General features: G+C 36.3%; 1 protein-coding gene across 1 annotated transcript in view; it reads right to left on the bottom strand.

Annotated features, from left to right (window-relative positions):
* The window catches only part of LOC102802094 (sodium leak channel NALCN-like), a 129,184-nt gene extending 119,593 nt beyond the window's left edge, over nt 1-9,591 (bottom strand). Inside the window, exon 1 of the mRNA XM_085499995.1 lies at nt 9,343-9,591. The gene's annotated coding sequence lies outside the window, so the exon portion shown is untranslated. The remainder of the gene's footprint in view (nt 1-9,342) is intronic.
* Between the last annotated feature and the right edge of the window lie 10 nt (nt 9,592-9,601).

Raw genomic sequence — 9,601 nt, forward strand, 5'->3', positions numbered from 1 at the left:
CATATTTGCCCACTTGTTCAGATGATAATTTTGATGATTTTCTTAGCTATTTGGCTAAAATCTATTGTAATGTTCAAGATTGCAAGGCTACGAATGCTATTATTCTAGGTGATTTTAATGCAAATCTAGGATCGCTATTTGGGCGCGAACTTGAACATTGTAAACTTTACATATTACAGCGAGGCTCATGGTAGTACTGGGTGGTTAGATCACTGCCTTAGTACACCCTCTGCTCACAACGCAATTAAGAAAATACGTATTATGAATGATTTTATGTCGTCGGATCACTTTCCTCTCAGCGTTGACATAGAGTGTGCGGGTCTGACACAATTTGAGCGCCAGCATCGATTGGGAAATTACCATAGAATTGTGCCGAAATGGTCTAATGTGACCCAACATCAAATTAGAAGGTACCAATCTAGGACTGCTCAGCTTCTGTGTACCATTAATACACCAAATAACGTACTGAGTTGTCGTGATCCTAATTGTAAAAATCAAAACCATATAATCGCTCTTAATAGTTATTATGCTGACATTGTTCAATCATTGCGGATAGCGGCTGAGGATACTATACCAACTGTCAAATCTAAACAACATCACAAAATTCCAGGATGGAATGACCAAGTTCGTGACTTTCATAACATTGCTCGGGATGCATTCATGGTATGGGTAAGTAATGGAAGACCTCGTACTGGACCAATATATGAATTGATGCGTAAAACGCGGGCAAAATTTAAGCTAATGATTCGAATGTGTAGACGAAACGATGAACAAGCGAGAGCTGATGCGTTAGCTTATAAGTTATCACAGGGGAAATCTCGAGACTTTTGGAATTCAGTTAATAATATGACTAACAATGTTGGACCTCTACCATCTACTATAGAGGGTTGTGATGGGCAAACAAGCATTTGCAATATGTGGCAAAAACATTATGAATCGCTTCTTCAGTCTGTAACAAATTGTCAAAATAAAAATCATGTGATATCTGCTGTGAATGTCGTGAATTACCACGAAGATATGATGGTCACCTGTAATGAAATCAATGTAGCCATTAATAAATTGGAAAAGGGAAAATGTATTGGAAAAGACAGACTGTGCTCGGAACATATCATATTTGCGGATCAAATACTGTGTGTTCTACTAGCCTTGTGCTTTACTGCATTCTTTGTTCATGGACACCTGCCAGACTATTTTATGGATACAATGATTGTCCCAATTGTTAAAGATAAGACTAAAGATATCACAAGAGTGAATAACTATAGACCTGTTGCTATAGTAACCGTTTTATCGAAATTATTTGAGTTGTGCATTTTAAATCGAATTGAAAAATTTATCGAGACTAGTGATTTTCAGTTTGGGTTTAAATGCAAGCATTCAACAGAAATGTGTATCTTCATAGTGAAGGAAATTGTCGACTTCTATAAAAGTCACAACTCGCCTGTTTTTGCTTGTTTCATGGACGCAACAAAAGCGTTTGACAAGGTAAACCATAGGAAGTTTTTCAATAGGGTAATGTCTCTATTCATTGTGCGTTGTCTATTGCATTGGTATCGAGGTCAAACTTTTTGTATTCGATGGGCTTCAGAAATATCTGAGTCCTTTAGAGTGACCAATGGAGTTCGACAAGGAAGCATTCTTTAGCCGACTTTATTTTCAATTTATATTGATGATCTCAGTGCTAGGCTGCAACAAGCGGGTGTTGGATGTCATTTAGCTGGTAAAATAATGAATCATGTTTTTTACGCTGATGATATTTTGTTAGTTTCACCTTCTGTCAAATCATTGAAAAAGCTCGTTGAGATCTGCGAGTGTTATGGTGAGGAGTTTGACATTCTTTTCCACAATACTAAGACAGAATGCATGTCATTTTTTCCAAAAACGTGGGGACAGACAAGGGTCCCAAGCGTGTACTTGTATGGTAAACCTCTGGTTTTCGTCTCAGTGAAAAAGTACCTTGGCTATATGGTGTCATCAGATGGCAAGGATGAAGCTGATATGAAGCGACAATTGCGGTGTATTTATGCTAGGGCAAATTTTATTTTACGAAAATTTATAAAAAGTTCACCTGCAATGACTAATGTGTGTTATAAGTTTGAACAAAATCCATCCATAAATGCAAAAAATGCTTGATATTCGAGGATTTTTTCTGCACAAAAATAGCCACCATTAGGCCACTTTGATAAGGATCGTCAAACCATTATATCCGTATATCTGTGACATGATGTATAATGAATATTATAAATTTGAACATAATCAGTCAAAACAAGTCGGAGATATGGGTCTGGAAGCCCATTCATTAAAACAAAATGGCCTCCAGTCGGCCATTTTAAATCTTATCTAAAAAACAAAATTATTTGCATCAAGGTCCCATAATGTCTAATGTATATACCAAGTTTGAACAAAATCCATCTGTAAACAGCCGAGAAATGCTTGATTTTGATGATTTTTTAGCACAAAAATGGCCGCCATTCGGCCATCTTGAATCAGATCGTAAAACAAAATGATGTGCATATGTATACTATCATGTATGATGTATGTGTGAAGTTTGATTGTGATTGGTCCAGGCATTTCTAAGATACAGGTCCGGACGCACGCACAAACGCATGGACACACGCACGCACAGACACACGGAGGTCAAAACATAAGTCCCCGTTTTCGGACTGCGTCCGAACGGGGACTAAAAATGTTATCGGCAAGACTCAGAATACGACTGTGACAGCCACTGAAACGCAATTGAAAGCAAATGAACACGTCAAGCAAGAACAACTTTTTTGAGTCCTGGCGTAAAATGGCAGCACATACCATTTTGACTCGTGAGGGGAATGGAAATCAGTTGATTTGAGGGTGTCACAATAAGCAAGAGAGTAAATCGTTTTTATGCTACAAAAAAATGCAGACCTTGAACATACTTATTGGACTTTAGTACAATTTCTTTTTTGTTTGATTACCTAATGTTTTTAGGTTCATTTTCTGCAAGTTACAGAGCACATACCTAAAAGGCATTTTCGATGTCGAAATCGTGAAACTCACCCTTTTTACGCAAACTGCGAAGTCTGAATTAATAAACGAAGTACAGGACGACGAAGATAAAATATCCAAGAATCAACACATACCGAAAATTATATCTCAAACATGAATATTCGTGGTGTATTTTAAGTCTAACCAGACCATAAGTGAAAATTTGTTAGTACTCTAATTATCCAAATATATTTTAGTATAAGGTAGTAACCATTACCATGCCATGTGTCACTATTGTTTTAGCATCATTGTAGAGGGGCTTCTGTAAGTCTAAAATCAACAAAGATGTTAACACTGTTTATTTAAGAGAATATCAACAATGACTGGAATTTAAATAATCCAGAATGATTTTGAATGTTTGGTTTATTGATACATGTGAAATTCCTCACAACGAATTAAATTGGTTATACCACAGTCCCTCTATCCCCGGTCTGGAAACGGTGAATTGGCCTCCTTCCCTGGCAAAGGCGCATTGCAGGCATGGGCAAAGCATTGTCACGTGATCAGCCAGCCACTAATTTTGACATTGTCAGTGTTGTGTATTTTTTTTTACAACTTAGTTGTTTATTCCAGAATTCAAGCTTTTTCACATAATTTTTCAATCAGGATATCTGTATAAGATCATATTTTAGTCGGCGAGTAGTTCTCTAATTCATCTATTTTACTAGCAGCGACAACATTTTCGCAACAAATTTTTATACCTTTACCCAGATATTTGTCGTTTTTGATTTTGGGGTGATTGAAATGAACTCTATTTTATTTACCATACTTTTCGGCGCGAAACCAATATTTGTCTTTGATTTTGACATTTTATGATCAAAACATATCATTAAAAATTGGTCTGCTGATTTGTTATTTGTCACACCATATTTTATTAATGTTAAATTGAGCAACTTTTATGGATGCTTTTTAGATCGTAAATGCAAATGGCGACGTTTTGAAATGACAATTTACTCAATTCTGTGCTAAAAAAATCATTTATATACAAACATTGAAGCATTGTTATATACTTTTACATAGAATAAAGTCATGAGTTGTTGTATAGTTGACTTGAACTGTTATAAACCCCCAAGAATCAGAAATATCACAGGTTTTTCGATCGATCACGTTAACATGAACGACGCCATTTTTACAAGATTTGTTTAGTGATGTCAGCATGTTGGCACGCAAAGTTTTTTCCCTATTAAAACTAGAAAATGAACATAATTCTCGATATTAATCTTTACATTGTAAGAACTGGATGTTTATGAGTTGGTGGGCTGGTTTTGATGCGCATCACCGTTAAAAAACCCAAATTTGATAGTGATAATTTTGTTTACATGTTTGTTTACGTTGTGGTTGCCCGAATTTGAAGTCAAAGTGAAGTCATACAATGAGGTATCGCTTTGCATGACAGTAAATTTTCTGATTTTAATGAATATTTTGACGGTATTGTAATCTGTTTGACTTCCTGACTACCTCAGCCCGGGTGTTTACCCGCACCGCGGTTCGAGACAAAAGAACGCTAGTCGTTTCCAGACCGGGGATAGAGGGACTGTGGTTATACATAACAAAGACAATTCAAATCCAGCAACAAACTACATTGGCATTGGCTAATCAAAAATGACTAACATGACCTGATATAGCAAGAATAACAAATAACAAGCCATGCATGGCACAGTCCCCATTAGTTATCGAATTTATTTTCGCTAAAAAAGCTTTTGGGGCATTTTGCTCCATGCAAAAATAAAGTATTCTACAGTATATAGTTTTGTTTATAGTAATATAGCTGGAATATAAACATGTCAGGAATATGACTATGATGATTGTTTAACATTTAAATGATTGACATTTGTATCTGATCGTCACGAGTATTGAGAGATATTGCTCTGGAACAGCATTAATTAAAACAAAATCAGCCATTTTGAATACATGTATAATGAATATATAAAATTTGAACACAGTCAGTCAAAGCATGTCAGAGATACAGTACTCATTCCGCCCAAGCTCTCGCACTTTTCGCTTAATTTCCGACCGCTCGCTGCTTCCCGACAGGAAAGCGACTGCTTTTTTTCGCTCGCTCACTCGCTTTTGTTCGCTCGCTCGCCCCTGCTATGGCTGGCTTCAGAAACATCTTTCGCTTGCCAACTGACCGCTGGAGTAACGATGATCGTACATTGTATGTATAAACTTATGTTTTTATTCGTAATAAATTTAGGTTTTAATGACGATTCAAAATACAATGCGTATTGCTTCTCTGTATTGGGAAGGGGGACAAGGACTCTTTCAAATCACTTGATACATTGTAACGTTTGCTACGCAAGTCAAACTGTGACTTGTATTTACATATTTACGTCCTTGTGTGTGCGTGGTTGAAGCAGCTATATAACTGGTCAATCAATCATGATATGTATTGAGTACTAGTATTTGTGTGTTGTGTTTCTGTGTGTGATTTTGACTAAATTTATTCTGAACGGCACTCAAAATAATTTGACACTTTGTTATTTGCGATCGCAACTCACACTATGACCCTTACTCAATTTGCATAAGTAATACGAATGCTGTAGTTCCGAAAATCTATCGGGTTAACTTTTGCTTGTGTCTGGGTGCCCAAAATATTTGTATTATTATACCGAATAAATCTTAAAACAGAAATTGTGGCACTCAATCATGGCAATCTTCCAGGTCAATTTGTTAGAAAGATTTTCGGAGGCAAATGTAATTTCCTGCAATCCTTCAAGATAGCCTGGAGTGGGGCTCAAGGCTATCGTAAAGGATTGCAGGAAACTGACCCTTACCAATTCATATTTATGAATTAATCGTGATTCAGGTATCATAGTGTTTGTAACAGAGTATTCCTAAAGATACGCAAAAAAAAAAAAGAACTTTCATGCAAACATTGTCAATGGTTCCCTAACACTGATTCCTTTTTAACTTTCAATTTCTCTGAGACGCGGCAAACCCTGCTCATGACCGGAGACGTTGTCAAGATGCAGGTGCGATTCCTTGTCGCAACATTCTATTTGCATTGATTTTGTTCTTTTATTCACCAAATCTATCACTGGCAGCGTTTGTTTTGTCGTGTCTCACAACTTAATGTCTAAGCTGACTTTGTTTTGGCTGTAAATGAACTACGTACAGCTCATGAAAGTATTTCGCCCAGAGTTCGCAAAACGGAATACCCTGCAACATTTGAATCCTTTATTTTATAACGAGACATTGAGTGCAAAAATAAAAACCATAATTGTAATTCAACAAGTTTATGTAACGTGTTAGTCCGCTTGCCAGCCGCCTAGTTAAAAAAACGTGATCTCCATTGATGTCAACTTCAACAACTTCAGATAAGTAAGATGGGCACTGGCCGACATTACATTTGCAAGTATTGTATTTGTTCGACAAATTGTACAGTACGGTCATTCTATAACAATCAATTGGTCTTTTTTTTTCACAGTCTTACTATTCCTGCAGATATTCCTCAATTGTTATAGGTACCACGGATTTACGTAACTACAACTTAACCCGTGTTAAACTCAAACCATGCGTGCATGGCAACTGTCACCCTCCACGGTTACTCAACGAATACCGTACTCTACAATAGACATTTTTGTGAAAGATTGGTAGTTTTGACCAGATTTGTAGGAATCTGAAAAACGCGTTTCTCAACTTGTCTCTTATTTAGTTTTATGCTGCATTCAAGATGGCGGCCCCTATATAATAAATATCGTATTTATTTTATTAATACGTGTGCGCCAGCTGACTGGATCATGGATACATCAGGGTTCTTGGTATGAAATTTAAACAAACCCATAAATTTAACAAGTCATTGAAAATGACACAGTCCCCGTTAAGTTCTCTTTGTGCTCGTCATATTAAAGCGAAGGGGTTGTCGCGAGCGTGTCCTTGAAACTTGAGTTCCAAGTGGCGTATACAACAGATAGTTTATTTACATCAAAACACGTGTTTCGTGTCATAGTAATATGGCCAAAATAAAAACAGTCGTTATTCGGCCATCTTTGATCTGATTATGAAACACACTGATATGTATGATGTATGTGCCAAATACGAATGAAAATGGTACATAAATTGAGGAAATATAGTAGTAAGGCCAAAAAGTCAGATGGCTGTCAATCGGCCATCCTTGACCAGATTTTGAAACAAATTGTCATGGACATGCATACTAACATGTATAAAGTACATGTATGTGCCAAATTTGAATGAAAACTGACAGAGCATGTCCAAGATACCGCATAAAAAAATCAAAAACAAGATGCCTGCCAGTCGACCATCTTTGATCCAATTGCGAAATAAATCGTCATGGACATGTATCCTAACGTGTATAATCTATGTACCAAGTTTGAATGACAACTGACAAAGCATGTCCAAAATACAACATTTTCAAAAAACAAGATGGCTGCCAGTCGGCCATCTTTGATCCAATTGTGAAATAAATCATCATGGGCATGTATCCTAACATGTATAATCTATGTACCAAGTTTGAATGAAAACTGACAAAGCATGTCCAAAATACAACATTTTCAAAAAACAAGATGGCTGCCCGTCGGCCATTTTGAATCGAATCGCTAAACCACTGCATGTGCATATGTCCCACATAAAGTACTAGGCACATGCAAAGAATGAACGGAATCAGTCCAAGGGATTCTGAGATATGACTCCGGACGGACACACAGACGCACGGACACACGGACGGACGGAGACTGAATTATAAGTCCCCGTTTTCGGACTTCGTCCGAACGGGGACTAATTAAATGTTGTTTGTTTTAGTTATTTAATTCTAATATTATACTTCCATGCTTCAACGAAAGTAAAGACAACATGAATGTGAACATTGAAATTAAGTATAAAGTTAAATGTAAAGAAGGACTAACAGAACCATTTAACTCCAATATTGGTGTCAAACAAGGCTGTAATCTCAGTCCAACTCTATTTAACCTTTTTTCTGAATGACCTTCCCAACAGTTTCAATTCTGATTGTGATCCTCCAATTCTTGAAAATTCGCCTGTCAACTGTCTACTTTATGCAGATGACCTGGTCTTTCTCTCTAGAACAACATGGACTACAATAATGTCTGGATAACTTGTCAGAATATGTTAATAAATGGCAATTAACTGTAAACCCAGAAAAAACAAAAGTATTAGTTTTCAACAAATCAAACAGATGTCTAAAGAGTGACACTTTCTTTCTAGGGGGCAGTGAAATTGTGACAGTCAAAACATTTAATTATCTTGGCTTAATAATCAGTACAAATGGAAAATTTATGGAAGCTCTAAAGCACCTTAAGAGAAAGGCTCAATAAGCACTGTTTTCTCTCAAAACTAAATTAGGCACAATACACAATTTGTCCATCACGTTGTCACTATCGCTTTTTGACAAACTAATACGACCGATACTTGTTTATGGTAGTGATGTATGGGGTGACGAATTCTCATCCAAATCACCAGTTGAGGACATTAATGTTCAATACTGTCGATATCTCCTTCAAGTTTCCCAAAGAACCCCAATTATGGGAATTTACAGCGAGTTAGGAAGATACACTTTGGATATATTTATTAAAAATCAATTAATAAAATATTACAATCATATTAAAAATACTAAAAATGTTTTCCTTAAAAAAGCTTTTACAGTTAATAAAAGCCTAAAAACTAAGTGGTCTGGCAGACACAATTGTACTCCACTCAGTAACAGGGTTTGTGACATGTGTAATCAAGATACCATTGAAAATGAATTTCATTTTATGGTGGAGTGTCCCAAATACAGAAATAGACGCAGTGTTCTGTTGGATACAGCGGCTGATGTGATTGACTCCTTTCACAACCTGCCTCCTGAAGAAAAGTTCACTGCACTGTTAAATAATGATAGTATTGTCATCCAGGTAGCACAGTATATCAACAAGTGCTTTGAAATTAGACAAATGTTGGATTAATTGAAGGAGTTGTTTTATTTGTTTTATTTATTTTTTCTCCATTAATATTCTGTTTTTGTAGATTAGTTTATTTTTTATTTTTTTTTTTTATTCCTTATTAGTGTATACTTTTACTAATATCTGTTACCATTGCCACTCTCTCCGGGGAGTGAGTAAGTGTTAATAAATAAATAAATAAATTGAGGAATACCTACATGGCCTCGTTTCACACAGACTGCGAAATGAACAGCGAGCCAGAGATTTACATATTTTCATTGAGCGTCGAAAAAACACAGATCAAAAATTAAAATTTAACAATGAAAAAATGTTTAAATGTTCACGTATTTTTTACTCTTATTTGGGGGAAATTCTCAGTAAAAATCTGGAAATCATCAATGAATAACAACAGCATAAATAAACAAACCTGATTACTGAACTGAAAGAAAATGGCGAGATCTGGATGTAGCGCTGAATGTGATGCGATCTTGCAGTCTCTGTCGGATTTCTTTGCCAGCCCATGCATAAGTATTTCCTGACTTTCAGAACATCATATATGCCACTCTCGTTTCAAATTTAAAACTTGTGACACAGAAATCTAGAAAAGGCATCTACAATCCCTGGCTAAAATCACAGCCAAACGAAATCATGGCGACCCCCGCAGATTTGTTTGATAGCGCCCTCTG

This window comes from Saccoglossus kowalevskii, chromosome 6 (assembly GCF_978046115.1).
Source record: "Saccoglossus kowalevskii chromosome 6, keSacKowa6.1, whole genome shotgun sequence".
Classification (NCBI taxonomy): Eukaryota; Metazoa; Hemichordata; class Enteropneusta; family Harrimaniidae; genus Saccoglossus; species Saccoglossus kowalevskii.